This window comes from Canis aureus, chromosome 33 (genome assembly GCF_053574225.1).
Source record: "Canis aureus isolate CA01 chromosome 33, VMU_Caureus_v.1.0, whole genome shotgun sequence".
Lineage (NCBI taxonomy): Eukaryota > Metazoa > Chordata > Mammalia > Carnivora > Canidae > Canis > Canis aureus.
Genome location: NC_135643.1, coordinates 10,995,992 through 11,012,642, shown reverse-complemented (window position 1 = coordinate 11,012,642; position 16,651 = coordinate 10,995,992). Strand labels below are relative to the sequence as shown.

The window sequence follows — 16,651 nt, the reverse complement described above, 5'->3', positions numbered from 1 at the left end:
TTTTTTTTTTTTTTGGGGGGGGGGCGGGAGGGCAGTGTCTGCTTAGGTCAATCAACCGCTGCCTTCGGTTTATAAACCGTGGGTATGGGGATCCCTGGGTGGCGCAGCGGTTTGGCGCCTGCCTTTGGCCCAGGGCGCGATCCTGGAGACCCAGGATCAAATCCCACATCGGGCTCCCGCTGCATGGAGCCTGCTTCTCCCTCTGCCTGTGTCTCTGCCTCATTCTCTCTCTCTCTGTGACTATCACAAATAAATAAAAATTAAAAAAAATAAAATAAACCGTGGGTATGTGCTTACGGACTCAGGCTGCAGGGTACTCCCTCCGCGGAGCACAGAGCAACGAGAGCGGACGCCTCGCCGCTGCCCCAGCATCTAGGAAACAGGGATAAAGCCGCCCAACACTCAGGCGCGGGGGAGCTGATGGATAATACTAAGAAACTAAAGTTTGTGTGGCCACCGAGGTGAAGAGACCGGGAAGTTCAGGGATGCGTGTGCGGCGCCCCACCTAGAGCTGCTTGGAGGCGCCCCCTAGCCCTAGCCCTGGTCTGCGCGCTGCAGCCGCCCAGCGCTACGGCTCCGGCCGCCCACGAGCCGCGGGGGCGGGGACGGGGACGCGCGCGGGGGCGGCGGGGACGCGCGCGGGGGCGGGGACCAGGAGCCACACCTCCCAGGGTGCAGTGCGCAGGCCCGGGCGCGCGCTCCGCTCGCTCCGAGCCCGGAGGACGCCGGCGCCGGCGGGGGCTCCACGGGGCCGCGCGGGAAGGCGCGCGTCCGTCGGGCGCTCGCGCGGGGCTAGTGAGGCGCCGCTAGGAGCTGCGGGCGGCCGCGGGCGTGCGGGAGCCCGGAGCGCCGCTGCCGCCGCCGCCGCCGCCGTGGCGAGGCCGGGCGTAACCGCGCCGAGGGGCCGAGGTAACCGCGCTCGTCCGCGTCGCTCCTCGCCTCTGACCCCCCGCCCGAAATCGCGCCCCCGGCTCGGGGCAGCTGCAGCCCCGCGAGCGGTCACGAAACTCGGCGGCCGAGAGCGTCTGGGGCCGCTCGGGTTGGCGGGAGAGCCCCGGCCTCTGGCGCTGTCGGCCGCGTCGGCGGCCTCTGGGCGGTCTCCTCGCGGTCCCTCGCGGAAGACAGGGACGGGCAGGTGCTCCTGGCGGGCTGCAGGGAAGCGGCGCGGCGGGGCGCGGCGGGGCGGGGCGGCCGCGGGGGGGGGGTGTCGCCGGCCCGGGCCCGGGCCTCGGCCGCGGGGGCTCGGCGCCCGTCGGGACTTGCCTCTCGGGGGGGGGGGGGGGGCGCGCGCCCAGGTGTCGCTTCCGCGGTGCTCGACCCCCGCGAAGGGCGCCTCCTGCTGTGACACCTGCGACTGCAGCCGGGTTCGGATCGCGTAGCCGACTCCGCTTGCCCCAGAGCCAGCTGTCTGTTCCTTCCCCTCCGTTCTGGGCTTACCTAACCCGCAGGCGATGGTTGTGCAGGGAGGGCGATTCGTCTACACAGTGGGGAGTTTTCTAGCTCGGGGCCAGGTCCTCACCCGGATTGGCACATTCGTAGCGTTTGCGCACCTGGCCGTGAAAAGCGTTGTGTCCCCCCTCCCTTCCCCCCCCCACCTGGTGGTGGTGAATCAGATGTCTTTTCGTAGAAATGGAGCCTTTCTCAGTAGTCCTTTTCATCTCTTTTAATAGCGTGACTCTTTCTGGCCCTTTATTCTATGCTCGTGGTACCGCTTTGGGATGATGCCCTGGGGGAAAGCTTTTCGGAAGACCTAGGTTGGTACAAGCATTTTATTTGTGAGTTGCACTTTTCCCTGTTTTTGCGTTGTTTTTCTTTTGTGAAAGTCGATCGTTGTCTGACTCTCGCCGTTCTTCGTTCGCGCTCTGCAGGGAGACCTTTATCTCCCTTGAATCCTGGCCGTGGCAGAGGGTGGACTTGGGAAAACGGGATCTCGGCTTGGCGGTAGCTCTTTTCATTGGCTGCTGCTTTTCCTCCTCCTTCCTACTGGCGCCCCTTCTAGTTTGTCTGTCTGCACAGTGATCCACTGCAAACTTGCAGTCCCTTGATATAGTATTGCCTTTTAAAATATCGAATAGTACGAACATAAATAGAAAGAGGAATCTTAAGGTAACTATACTCAAGTATGCACTTAGTTTTATATTGACATTTAACTTTTTTTTAAGCTTATTTATGATAGTCACAGAGAGAGGCAGAGACACAGGCAGAGGGAGAAGCAGGCTCCATGCACCGGGAGCCCGACGTGGGATTCGATCCCGGGTCTCCAGGATCGCGCCCTGGGCCAAAGGCAGGCGCCAAACCGCTGCGCCACCCAGGGATCCCTATATTGACATTTAAAACGAATTCTTTTAGTGCTTAATAAGATTACTGTTAATGGTTTCTTGAGTTATAAACATGTGATAGAACAGTCCGACGCGCTCTATTCTGGCAGGAAGCTTAAGTCACAGGGCAATTTTTAGAAAACAATGATTTCCTCATTTGTTAAGAAAATGAGGTGAATTTTGACACACCCACCCCATCCCTTTTGCAAAATAGAGTTCATATTTAGGGCAGTTTTAAGTTCATAGCAAAATTGGATGAAGGATACAGGTTTCACGTATACCCTCTGCCTCCCTGTGCCCCCTGCCTTGCTCCACATAGGCACAGCCTCCCCCACTATCAAAATTCCCACGCGGAAATGGTACGTTTATTACAATTGATGAATCTGTATTAACAGATCATTATCACCTAAAGTTTATAGTTTACTATAGGGTGTTGTATATTCTATGGGTTTAGACAAATGACACTTAAAAAAAAAAATCAAGAGATCTTAAGATTATAGAGAAGGAAAGGAGTATTGTTATTTTTAAAAGATTGCAAGGAATATTTTGACCATCCTGAAAATTATTTTCAAATGGTTTTTTTGTTTTAAAAAAATTGGATGTTTAAACTTTCAGTTTCTTATATTTAAATTTTCAAGTTGTTATTTTTGTATATTAAGAATTAGAGTTAAATGAGAAGTGCTTTGTAAAATAATAAAATGTCCTTATTTTTAGTCCTAAAACTCATTAGCTTGACCATTTCTTTATTTTTCTGAAAATCATGTTTTATGTTAACCATTGAAACAAGAGGAAATCACACATTTTAAATACACTAATTTTTCTTTACTGATGTCAAGATATATCTCTGATAGAATGTGATCCATCAGGCCTTCCTTTTTAAAAATGTTTTCTCTGAGGGGTTTGTGTGGAAGTATCAGGATATAATAATGTAGTAGGTAAGCTCAGTTCTGGAACTAGACACCTTTGAATTAGAATCCAACTCTCCATTTGTTGGCTGTGTGACCAGGGCACATTATTTTCTGAACCTCCATTTTGTTAGCTGTAAAAGAGAGAAAAATATTGTTATAATAATGTGAAATCATTTTATAAATTCTAATATACTATAATTATTGATATCACTAGTTACATGCTGTATTTTAAAATGCTGCCAGTAGGGGATCCCTGGGTGGCGCAGTGGTTTGGTGCCTGCCTTTGGCCCAGGGCGTGATCCTGGAGACCCGGGATCGAATCCCACGTCAGGCTCCCAGTGCATGGAGCCTGCTTCTCCCTCTGCCTATATCTCTGTCTCTCTCTCTCTCTGTGACTATCATAAATAAATAAAATGCTGCCAGTATAATTTATTTTCAGGTGAATACTGCTTAAGTAAATACTGTCAAACTTTATTTTTTTTTAAGAGCTAGCTTTACCAGAGAATTCATTGTCTGGTTATGAAGGATTTAGTTGGTTCTTATGAGTCAGATAAAATTATGAGAGTCAAAGGTACCTCAGGAAAAATGTGTATTTTATCTCTCTGGCTCTTAACCTGATATGTGGGTGTGCCCATAGTCTTACAAGACTCTGTGAACTCTGTATATCTGTACTTTGTGGGGAGAAGACCCATAGCTTTCAACAGCTGTTCAAAAGGGGTTCATGGATGACCCCCCTACCCCCCCCCACAAAGTTCTAAGAACTATTAGTATCAGTTATGTAGGCAGGCTTCTTTACTAAACATTTTGTAAATTATTATTATTATTTTTGAGTAGGTTCCATGCCCAGTGTGGAGCCCAACTTTAAAGAAACTCAAACTTACAACCCAAGATCAAGACCTGAGCTGAGATCAAGAGTCAGATGTTTGACTGAGCCGCCCAGGCACCCCTTGCAGATTGTTTTTAATATTAGTTTTTTTTTTTTTTTTTTTGAGAAGGTAATTTCTGAACCACCATGAGTGCCTGTTTTTCTTCCAGAACTGGAAGTTGATATTTATGATATACTATGTTAACATGAATAACAGTGCTGCTTCTTCTATGTGGAGATGACATTACTGATTAATCCATTATTGTTAGGCAGATACTGTTCATTCCTCCCCTTCCCTTTAGTGTTTATGGGCAATAGAATATGTGGCAAGGAATGACACCCTACTATAATCCAGCGTGTTAGAATATTATTTTGAAATGGTAAAAGGTAATTTGATTTCCTTAATCTAAAATTTGAACATTTTTTCTTTTCTCAACAGAACACTTTTCTCAACAGAACACTAAAGAGAATTAAGTATCTTGTCTTCCAAAGTAGATAATGGTATTTACATAGTGTATTTGTTGTCATACAATATTTCTTTCTGAATAGCATAGAGTGTAATGTTTTATTAATTCTTAATTAATGATTATTTTGGCTTTCAGTGTTTCTGGTTTGGAAAGAAAATTGACAATCTGCTTATGTAGGTCAGATTATTATGTAGGTTAGATTATAATTTGTAATTTTATTTTTTTAATTTTTATTTATTTATTTTTAAAGATTATTTATTTATTTATGATAGACATAGAGAGAAAGAGGCAGAGACACAGGCAGAGGAAGAAGCAGGCTCTATGCCGGGAGCCCGACGCGGGACTCGATCCCAGGACTCCAGGATCACGCCCTGGGCCAAAGGCAGGCGCCAAACCGTCGAGCCACCCAGGGATCCCCAATTTGTAATCTTATTTTATTCCTTTTAAAGATTCTATTTATTCATTTGTGAGAGAGAGAAAGAGACCAAGAACGTAACATGCAGGGGGAGAGGCAGAGGGAGAGGGAGAAGCAGACTCCTCACTGAGCTGGGAGCCACCAGACGTGGGGCTGGATCCCAGGACCCTAACATCATGACCCGAGCTGAAGGCAGATACTTAAGCATCTGAGCCACCCAGGTGCCCCTAATTTATAATTTTCTAACATTGAAGATTAATCTTATTTGCATTTGGGGAATTTTAGAGTTAGGTTAGAGTTCTAAATTTGGGTTCATTCATGTAATAAAGTTTAGAAGTAAGCTATATCAGACTGTCCTGTGTTTCTTGTTAGTATTGGGTTGCTGGGCTCTGAGGCTTTAACATGTTTTTTTAATTTTTATTTATTTATGATAGTCATCACACACAGAGAGAGAGAGGCAGAGACACAGGCAGAAGGAGAAGCAGGCTCCATGCACCGGGAGCCCGATGTGGGATTCGATCCCGGGTCTCCAGAATCGCGTCCTAGGCCAAAGGCAGGCGCCAAACCACTGCGCCACCCAGGGATCCCGGCTCTGAGGCTTTACAGTATAAAGCCAACTTCTCTTCTGTATCAGTTACCAGTAGCATTCACAAGGCCTGGAGTATGAGGAGAACTAAGTGATGCAGCACAAACTTAGAAACAAACCTATGCACCAGAGTAATGTTTTTTGGTCTTTTTCCTTGAGGTCTTTTTTTTTCCCCTTTGATATTGGTCAGTATTTTCTTTTTTTTTTTTTTAATTTTTATTTATTTATGATAGTCACACACACAGAGAGAGAGAGAGGCAGAGACATAGGCATAGGGAGAAGCAGGCTCCATGCACCCGGACCCCGATGTGGGATTCGATCCCGGGTCTCCAGGATCGCGCCCTGGGCCAAAGGCAGGCACTAAACCGCTGCGCCACCCAGGGATCCCTGGTCAGTATTTTCATTTGAATTGGAAAGTTTTTCTGAGCCCACGTTCTAAGTCAATACTTGGGAATTTATGGAATAAAGTAACAGAACTCCGTTAGGGTCTCTAGGTTTGCTTTTTATAAGATTAGTCTGAGAGGGCCTATGTAAATCTCAAAGATCAGTTAGAGGTGAATGCCAGCATTTGCATAGTACTTTATGTGTACAGGATAAGTCACTATGCTGCATCTTTAGTTATTTTAATGCCAAGGATTGCTTATTACTTTAAAAATGAAAGTTTGAGTTAAATTAATTAGCTATAATTTAAAAAGAGGAATCATTTCAAGAAAAATTTTACTTATGAGGAAACTATCATTGTAAGAAGATCTGTGATTTTACATGTTTTCTCCTACCCTTGAACTTAAAAAAAAAAATCAGACATTTCCTGTATGGGGATTTTATAATACCCCTATTTTAGTTCTTAAAAGTCATTTGTATGTGCCATACAGAGATACAGTTAAGGTCCTCTTTGGCCTTGTAAGGATTTTGGCTTTGTAGTCAGGCAGTCCTGTGTTGAGTCCTGGGCATTGCCACTTAATTGCTGTGTGACCTTGGGTAGGTTTCCTAGTTTCTCTGACCCTCATTATCCACAACTGTAAATATAGGAGTAATACCTCTTTAGGTTGTTCATTGAAATGAACAAATGTTAAATATCTAAGTAAAATAATAGCAGGTACTTACATAGTTTATATGCCAGACAATTTATTAACTGGCTTAATAATTGTAACAATCCTATAAAGTTAATACTGTTATTTTCCACATTTTTTCAGATGAAGAAATGGAGGCTAATGAAAGGTTGGTTATAGAACTTTACCAGAGTCATACAGCTAGTAAGTAAATAGTAAGCACTCAAAGCTGACTGCTATCATTTAAAAACAAAAATCAAAGCCATAGGAACTTAGGGGTAGTATAGCCAGCCCTTGTCTTTTGCTTTAGTGAAAAATGCATTTGAATATAGATCATTATAAAGCATATTTTATTTGTTTGCTGGAAAGAAATGTTGATTGGAGTATTGTGTTCCTGACCAAAGCTTCAGGATTGTGTAATTTATAAAAGTAATAATGTTCAGTTATTGAATGCTTATTATATACCAGATATAGGGTTAAATACTTTATATATTATTACTTCGCTTAAAGTAAAAAAAAAAAGTTTTATTAATTTAAGTACTCCCTTTGCGGCCATCTTCCAGTAATTCACCAAAATGACCAACACAAAGGGAAAGAGGAGAGGTACCCGCTATATGTTCTCTAGGCCTTTTAGAAAACATGGAGTTGTTCCTTTGGCCACATACATGCGAATCTATAAGAAAGGTGATATTGTGGACATCAAGGGAATGGGCGCTGTTCAAAAAGGAATGCCCCACAAATGTTACCATGGCAAAACTGGAAGGGTCTACAATGTTACTCAGCATGCTGTTGGCATTGTTGTAAACAAACAAGTTAAGGGCAAGATTCTTGCCAAGAGAATTAATGTCCGCATTGAGCATATTAAACACTCAGAGCCGAGATAGCTTCCTGAAACGTGTGAAGGAAAATGATCAGAAAAAGAAGGAAGCCAAAGAGAAAGGTACTTGGGTCCAACTGAAGTGTCAGCCTGCCCCACCCAGAGAAGCACACTTTGTGAGAACCAATGGAAAGGAGCCTGAACTGCTGGAACCCATTCCCTATGAATTCATGGCATGATAACTGTAAAGAAAATAAAAGACCTCAGGATTGTAAAAAAAAAAAGTACTCCCTTTGCCCAACAGGACTCAAAAACTCAAAAATCCCAAGATCAGGAGTTACATGCTCTTCTGACTGAGCCAGACACCCCTATTATCACTTCATTTAAACTTCACAACAACCTTATAAGAAAGCTGAAGCTCAGAGTGATTTTAAGTGAGTGACTTGTCCAAGGCTAATAGCTAATAGAGAATCCCAAAACTGTCTGATCCGAAAATCTGCTATTAATCACTAGTTTATGTGCCTTGTGTTAGGATACGGCTAACAGATTTCTCTAAAAATCAAGGCAACCAGGGTGCCTGGGTGGCTTAGTCAGTTAAGCATCAGACTCTTTGATTTTGGCTAAGAGGCTAAGATTATGATCTCAAGGTTGTGGGATGGAGCTCTGCTTGGGGCTCTGTGCTCAGCATGGAGTCTCCTTGAGATTCTCTCCCTTTCTCTCTGCCCCTCCCCACTATATGCATGTATACTTTCTCCCAAATAAATAAGTAAATCCTCAAAAAATACATAAAAATAAAGGGAAGAGTGTAGGGAATTTTATTTTTTATTTTATTTTTTTAAGATTTATTTATTTATTCATGAGAGACATAGAGAGAGGCAGAGACCTAAGCAGAGCGAGAAACAGGCTCTTCACAGGAGCCCGATGCGGGACTCAATCCCGGATTTCAGGATCACGACCTGAGCCAAAGGCAGCTGCCCAACAGCTGAGCCACCCAGATGTCCCGGGAATTTTAAATAGGGAAAAAAAATTCCTCTCATCGTTTAGAACTAAACAGTGGTTACTTAAAGCTAGGTTTTTATAGGCCAAACTCAGCTTGCTCTCACTTTTCTAAATAAAATTTTGTCAGAACACAGCCACAGTCATTTCTCTATGTATTGTTTCTGGCTACTTTCATACTACTATGGCATAGTTGAGTATCATGAAAGAGACTGTATGGCTCACAGAGCCTAAAATGTTTATTATTTGGCCCATCACAGAAAAAGATTACTGATCCATGACCCATCCAATCCTATTCTTTTATAAATGAACAGACTTGGAGAGATTAGGTAACTTCCCAAAAATGTATCTAGCTAAAATCCAATTATCCTGATACCAAAGTCAATGTTATTTTTGCTAAACCATGCTACCTCTTGTTATTGTTATTTTTAATTTTAAGTTCGACTTATTTATTTTAGAGAAAGCACAGAAGTGGGAGGGGCAGAGGGAGAGGGAGCAAGAATCTGAAGCAGATTCTGCTGAGTGTGGAGCCTGACATGGGGCTCGATATCACAACCCTGAGATCATGACTTAAGCTGAAACAAGAGTTGAACCCTTAACCAACTATGCCACCAAGGCACCCTTATTTTTACTTTTTAAAAGTTTTAATTTATTTATTCATTTAAATAATTACTGCAATGAACAGGGGACTCAAACTCACAACCTCAAGATCGAGTCACATGCTCTTCCAACTGAGCCAGCCAGGTGCCCCATGCTACCTCTTTTTAAGTTCTATAAAATCAATAGCTCTATCTTATGGTCATTATGTAAGGGACTTTAAAGCATTATAAAATGTTTATGACCTATAAGAATATTTAGCCTAGTTATAAAGTAGTGTAGTATAGGTACTATACCTACCACATATACATCTTTAGAAAGTAGAGATCATACAGCTTGCATCCAGTTTTCTTTTTTCCTTACTTTTCCATTATTAATGGAATTTTTTTTACACTATTCATGGAATTTTTTAAGCAATGAAGTGATATCAGATTTGAATTTGGGAATGAAAACTGGCAGCAATCGGAAGGATGCACTCATGAAAGTAGAGGCTGTTGGGAGTTATAATCATAGCTGTGAGTTGTGGCCTGGGACTAACGTGGTATTGCTGGAGAAGCAGGACCAACAATATGAGAGGAATTGAGGAAGTAAAACGTACAGAACTTTGTTATAGTGGGTGAAGTCGAGTGGGAATTTTGAGTACATGGGAGCTTTCACATTCAGTGGGAAGCTTTGATCATCCAGGCTAGTTTGGGCTCTCCTATAACATCCAGTATATCTCTATACTACTGCCTTTACCACATTATTATTATCATCTGTTTTTGTACTATTGGGATAATTCAGGCTCATTAATGGTAGGAATTATGTCATGTCTTATCCATGTAATTTCAGGGGAGATTTATCTTAGATAAACCTTTTAAAGATTAGATTATTTTGTGCATGCATTTTTTTAAAAAATGAAAATAGAAGAGATAGGTTAAGGTGTTCATAAATTTCTTCATATTTAGAGTCTGATTCTTTTGAAGCAGCTTTATCTCTAGAGCCATTTGTTTTTCCACATACCATAATCTCCTGCTGCATCTGGGGGATAGATGATGCAGCATTTAGATGTGCTCTGTCATCATTATTCCAATTTTGTCACCATTCTTCCAATTCTGATGCAGGTGTTTATTTGCTTGGTGTGTGATACACATTCTTTTTGCTTGGATCTTCATAGCAAAATACAACATTCTCTGGTTGCAGATAGCTGCCTTTCTGAGTCTTACGAAGTAATGCTTCTCTCTGTGGTGAAAGACCAGTTTGTGAACCAATATTTTTATAACAGACAACAAAAATTAATTACTAGAAAAATGAAAAAATGGTTGTACAAAATATAAACTTTAATTTTTCATTAGATTCAAAGAGCATAAAATTATTCTGTCAAATACAAATTTCCTGTAAGAGTTTCTAAACACCCCATTTTTGTACTTACCTCATTGCAGACCTGAAACAAAAATTGTGGACCAGACTCACTTTGAATAGCTCTATAAGCCACTTGGTTGTTGCTTTTCATATTCATCTTTGAATTGCCATAACCTATAACATGTAATGACTGATTAAATATATCTTGTAAGACAAGTGCTTTTCCCCCTTAACACTGACAATATTTCTATTTTCTATTTTTATTGCAATTTCTTGAAATGTGATTATAAAACCATATGACTTACATACACACACACACATACATATATATATATATATATGTGTGTGTGTTGGTTTATGTGCTTCCCTTGTGAAAATAAAACGAAGTTTCCATACTCCTGGTAGAAGACTGAATCTTGTATAGACATGGTGACTGTTAGTCACTCAAACCAGTTTCAAACCTGCTTAACTGAATAAATTACAGTTCCTTTGGGGTGCCTGGGTGGCTTGATTTGTTGAGCATCTGCCTTTGGCTTGAGTCATGGTCCTGGAGTCCTGGGATCCAGCCCAAAATCAGGCTCACTGCTGAGTGAGGAGCTTGCTTCTCCCTCTCCCCTTGCTGTTCCCCCTGCTTGTACATGTACACACACTATTCTCTCTGTCAAATAAAATATTTTTTAAAAGAGGAAAAAAGTTACAGTTCTTTAGAATTGTTTTTAAGTCAGTGTAATTAACCAACAGCAACCTGCCTTAGTGAACAAGATTTTGCAAGCCAGCCATGCTTCAGAGCCTCTGAAAATTCACCAATTCCTGGACTCCACATTTCCTCCTAAACCCTATGTATGACTAGCAATCTTGCCTGACCAGCATAGCTCTCGTAAGGAAGTAATTATTATTTAGTTTTGTGTTTTTTGTTTCATTTCAGATGTTGAATGGGGAATACCTTTCACACTTAGAAAAAAATATTGGTAAATTTATTTTTTAGTAGGCTTTATATTTTGAGTCAAAATATTTTTTTATATTTTGAGTCTTTTTTTATCTTTAAGTGCAACCCTGTGACTTCTATGACATTCTTAAACAAAACTATTAAGTAATAGAGTCCCTACCTAAGAGAGGGTTCATACATTTTATTCACATACTTAGGTAAAATTCAAGTCTTTTTAAACATTTTTTAATTTTTAGGAGTACCTCGGTGGTGCAGTTGGTTAAGTATCTGATTCTTGGTTTTGGCTTAGGTTGTGATCTCAGGGTTGTGGGATTGAGCCTCAAATGGCGTTCCATGCTCAGCTTGGAGTCTGCTTAAGATTCTTTATTCTTCTTCTTTTTTTTAAAGATTTTATTTATTTATTCATTAGAGACATAGAGAGAGAGAGAGAGAGAGAGAGAGGCAGAGACACAGGCAGAGGGAGAAGCAGGCTCCGTGCAGGGATCCCGACGTGGGACTAGATCCTGGGTCTCCAGGATCCCGCCCTAGGCTGAAGGCAGTGCTAAACCGTTGAGCCCCCAGGGCTGCCCAGATTCTTTCTTCCTCTGTCCCTCTACTCTTCTGAAAATGAATAAATCTTTTAAAATGAAATATTTATATATTTTTTTACAACTTTATACTAGACTTCCCAATTATTATGACTATAAATTATGTGGACTAGTTCAACAAATGAATATAGTAGTGAAATATTAATAGAAAGCCTTCTTATAAAACAGACTCCAAAATTGAAACATCTTACAAAGTATTCAGTGCATCCAAAATTGAAACATCTTACAAAGTATTCAGTGCAGTGAAAATGTTTTTTATAGACTCTGGAAATGACACTAGTATTTAACAAGCAGACTTTGATAACAATTGTATCTGATACATGGTAATGCTAAGAAAAACTTTTTTTTTTTAAATCACAGAAGTAAATTGCTAGAAGTCATGTATTCCTTGACTAAATAGGAACTATTGTAACTGTAATCCAGTTGGTTAAAGCAGCAACTTCTTCTTTAATAATTATGGACTGCTTGATTTAAAATTTAAAATCTCTGTTCTTTGCTTTTGTAAATAAAAGTGAAATAATGAGTATAGCCTATCAGATACTGTATAAAGTGTAATATTTTGTATCTTCTTAAAATCTTCACCTAACTGAATCATAAGGAGTACAAACTACAGTTATCTTATTTTATTTTAAACTACAGTTATTTTAAGGAATGAATGAATCTAGACTTTCTGGAACAGGAGCTTGGGAAGATGATGGAGTAGGAGGATTCTGAGCACTCTTCCCATGGACACATCAGAGTGTAACTACATAAAGTTCAACTCACTTTGAAAATAACCTGAAGACTACCAGAAGAGCTGTTCAACAGCTAAAGACATAAAGAAAAGGTCACATTGAGAAGGGTAGGAGGAGCAGAGATGTGGCTGGGAACCAAACCTCCACTCAGTGGGAGGGATATCACAAGCCTGGAGATCCTCCCTGAGGAGTGAAAGGATCAAGCCCCATGTTGGGTACCCCATACCCTGTAGATCTGTACTGAGAAAATGAGCCTCCTTACCATCTGGCTTTGAAAATCATCAGGGCTTAATTCTAGGAGAGCTGGAGGGCTATAGAAAATTGAGACTCTTCTTTTAAAGGGCTAGTACTCTATATTACTCTCTCTGAGAACAAACACAGAGGCAGTAGTTTGAAAAGTGCCTAGTTTATATGTGAAGGAGATTTTTTGACTAATTTTAGAGAATGTGTTGGAGAGGTTGAGATCCGTTGGAATTTTCTCTGGGAATGGAAGTGTAGACAGGCATCATTTTTCTTGTCCTCCTTCAGCCTAACTGGCCCAAAGCTGGGGGGGGGGGGGGGGCGGGGAGCCAGTTCTGATACTGCCTATCATTCTCTTGCAGATCTACCCAACCCAATCTTCAGGTGTACCTCCAAAGCAGCTGCCACTCTGCCATATCAAGCAGGCATCCTTGGTGTCTCCCCCTCCCCCCAAAGCAACTGCTGCCGTCTCATATGCAACAGGCATGTCCTCCCAAGTGACTCCTGCCCCAGGTTGGAGAGGCTGAGATCTGTCGGAATTTTCTCTGGGAATGGAAGTATAGACAGGCCTACCTGTCCTGCCTACCAGTACTCCCACAACAGTTGAAGCTAGGCCTCTCAGCCAGCTGTACCAGGGTTTAACCTGACCAACCAGCATGTCCATAGTATCGGCCATTCAACTAGCTGGGCTAGGGGCCAGCTCTGCTCATCAGTATGCCCATGGTGTTGAGGTTAGTCAATACAGTCATCCTGGGTGGGGGCCAGCCCCCACCCACTGGTGTACTTGCAGCAGTCATGGCCCAGTTACATCAGGAGGGCACATGTATCCCATAAAGGTGATGCCCCTGGAGCACCTGGTTCTGGTGACCAGGGGTGGTATTGTGCTACTGGGCCACATAGGAAGCCCTCCACATAAGGCGCTCTACTTTCAAGACAAGGAGACATATCTGATCCACTTGACATAGAAGCAGAGTCAGTCAACATGAGGGGAGAGGGGAATATGTTCCAAATAAAAGAACAAGACAAATCTCAGAAAAAGAAATAAATGAAACATATAAGCAATCTCCCCAATACAGAGTTCAAAGTAACGGTCATAAACAGGCTTGCCAGATTTGAGAGAAGAGTGGATGAATTGAGTGAGGATTTCAACAAAGAGAAAATACAAGAAAGAACCAATCAGAGCTGAAGGATATAATAACTGAAATAATGACACTACAGGGAGTCAACAGAGATTAGAAGATGTAGAATGGATCAGTGATCTGGAAGGTGTGGGAGTGGAAATCATCCAAGTTGAACAGCAAAAAAGAAAAAAGCATTAAAAAAAAATGAGGATAGGTTAAGGAACCTCTGGGACAATATCATGCATACTGACATTTGCATTATAGGGGCTCCAGAAAGAGAGAGAAAATGGCAGAGGACTTATTTATAGAGATGATTGATGAAAACTATCCTAACCTGAGGAAAGAAACAAGCATCCAGGTCCAGGAAGTAGAGAGAGCCTTAAACTAGATGAACCCAAAGAGATCCACACCAAGACATATACTAATTAGAATGTCAAAAATTAAAAATAAAGAGAATCTTAAAAGCAGCAAGGGAAAAGCAACTAGTTACATACAATGGAAAACCAAAGGCCATCAGTTGCTTTTACATCAGAAACACTTTTTTTTTTTTTTTTTTTTTCAGCAGAAACTCTTCAGGCCATAAGGGAGTGGTATGATATATTCAGGGGGCTGAAAGGAAAAAAATCTATAACCAATCCACCCAACAAGATCATTCAGAATTGAAGGAGAGTTAAAGAGTTTCCCAGACAAACAAAAGTTGGAATTCATTACCACTAAATCGACCTTACAGGAACTTTTAAAGGGACTTCTTTAAGTGGAAAAGAAAGGCCAAAACTAAAAGTAAGGAAGTCATGAAAGGAAAAAATTCCACTGGTAAAGGCAAACATATAGTAAAGGTAGTATCACTTATAATGCTAGTATGAAGGTTTAAAAGACGGAAGTATTAAAATTATTTAATACTTAATTATTTACAGTAATTAAGAGATATACAAAATTAAGAGATATAAAATATGACAATATAAGCATAAAACATGGAAGGGGAGAATAAAAATGTAGTGCTTTTAGAATGAGTTCAAACTTGTGATTATCGACTTAAAATAGACTGCTATATGCACAGGATGTTAAATATGAACTTCATTATAACCATAAATCAAAATCCTGTAACAGATACATTAAAGATAAAGGAATCCTGGATGCCTGTGTGGCTCAGCTGTTAAACATCTGCCTTCAGCCCAGGGCATGATCCTGGAGACCTGGGATCGAGTCCTGCCTCGGGCTCCCTGCATGGAGCCTGCTTCTCCCTCTGCCTGTATCTCTGCCTCTCTCTCTTCCTGTGTCTCTCATGAATAAAGAAATATAAAATCTTAAAAAAAAAATAAAGATAAAGGAATTCAGTCATACAACTAAAGAAAATCATCAAATCAGAAGGCAAGAGAGCCAGAGAAGAATGGAACAGTGAAGAATTATAAAAACAACCAGAAAACGACAAAACAGCAATAAGTATGTACCTGTCAGTAGTTACTTTTTTTTTTTTTTTAAGATTTATTAGAGCATGCATACATGACTGTGGGAAGGGGCAGAGAGGGAGGGAGAGGGACAGGCAGACTCTGCTGAGCACAGAGCCTGACACAGGGCTCAATCTCATAACCCTGAGATCATGACCTGAACTGAAACCACGAGTTGGCTGCTCAACCTTTTGAGCCACCAGGTACCCCTATTAGTAGTTACTTTAAATGTGAATGAACTAAATGCTCATAAAAAGACATAAGGTGACTGAATAATGAATCAGGATCAGTCATTATGCTACAAGACACTCACTTCACATACAGACTGGAAGTGAAGGGATGCAAAAAGAAACTCCATGCAGGAGTGCTGCTCTCTCTCAAATCTTTTTTTTTTTTGAAGAATTATTTTAGAGAGAGAGTACATAAGCAGGGGGAGAGGGAAAGGAGAGAAGCAGGCTCCCCCCTGAATGTGGAGCCAGACGTGGGGCTCAGTCTCACAATAGAATCATGACCAGGGCTGAACCCAAGACTCAAGTGCCTAACTAGCTGAGCCACCCAGTCACCCCTCAAATAAATTAGATCTTAAAATATAAATATTTCATGTAAATGGGAGTGAAAGAAAAACTGGAGTAGCAATTCTTGTATCAGACAAAATAGACTTTAAAACAAAGACTGTGTAATGAGACACAGAAGGGTATTACATAATGATAAAGAGCACGATCCAACAAGAAGGTATAACAGTTATGAATATCTATGCACCCAACATAGGAGCACCTAGTTGTATAAAGCAAATATTGACGGTATACAATAATAGTAAGGAATTTAAAACCCCATTCATATCAGTGGGCAGATCATATGGGTTTGAACAACACATTAGACTGGATGGTCTTAGCAAATATATACACAACATTCTATCCAAAAAGGGCAGAGTGCACATGGAACATTTTCCAGGATAGATCGTGTTAGGCTACAAAACAAGTCTCGGTACACTTTTTAAAAGATTATTTATTTATTCATGAGAGACACAGAGAGAGAGGAAGAGACGTAGGCAGAGGGAGAAGCAGGCTCCTCGTGGGATGCCTGGGTGGCTCAGCGGTTGAGCATCTGCTTTTGGCTCAGTGTGATCCCAGAGTCCCGGCATCAAGTCCCAAATTGGGCTTCCTGCATGGAGCCTGCTTCCCCCTCTGCCTGTGTCTCTGTCTCTGTCTGTGTCTTTCAT

At 41.6% G+C, this 16,651-nt stretch overlaps 1 protein-coding gene, 1 long non-coding RNA gene and 1 pseudogene across 3 annotated transcripts in view; 2 read left to right on the top strand and 1 right to left on the bottom strand.

Annotated features, from left to right (window-relative positions):
- The first annotated feature begins 757 nt into the window (after positions 1–757).
- Positions 758–16,651, top strand: part of KLHL8 (kelch like family member 8) — a 73,392-nt gene continuing 57,498 nt past the window's right edge. The window contains exon 1 of one of the 2 annotated variants that reach the window (XM_077882804.1): positions 758–909. The gene's annotated coding sequence lies outside the window, so the exon portion shown is untranslated. The remainder of the gene's footprint in view (positions 910–16,651) is intronic. The other variant, XM_077882803.1, reaches the window with a different exon arrangement.
- Positions 3,058–16,651, bottom strand: part of LOC144304304 (uncharacterized) — a 52,048-nt gene continuing 38,454 nt past the window's right edge. The window contains exons 2-3 of the long non-coding RNA XR_013371219.1: positions 10,021–10,239; positions 3,058–3,357 (exon numbers count right to left, since the gene is read on the bottom strand). This is a non-coding gene — a long non-coding RNA (uncharacterized LOC144304304). The remainder of the gene's footprint in view (positions 3,358–10,020; positions 10,240–16,651) is intronic.
- LOC144304303 (large ribosomal subunit protein eL21 pseudogene) lies at positions 7,142–7,688 on the top strand (annotated as a pseudogene).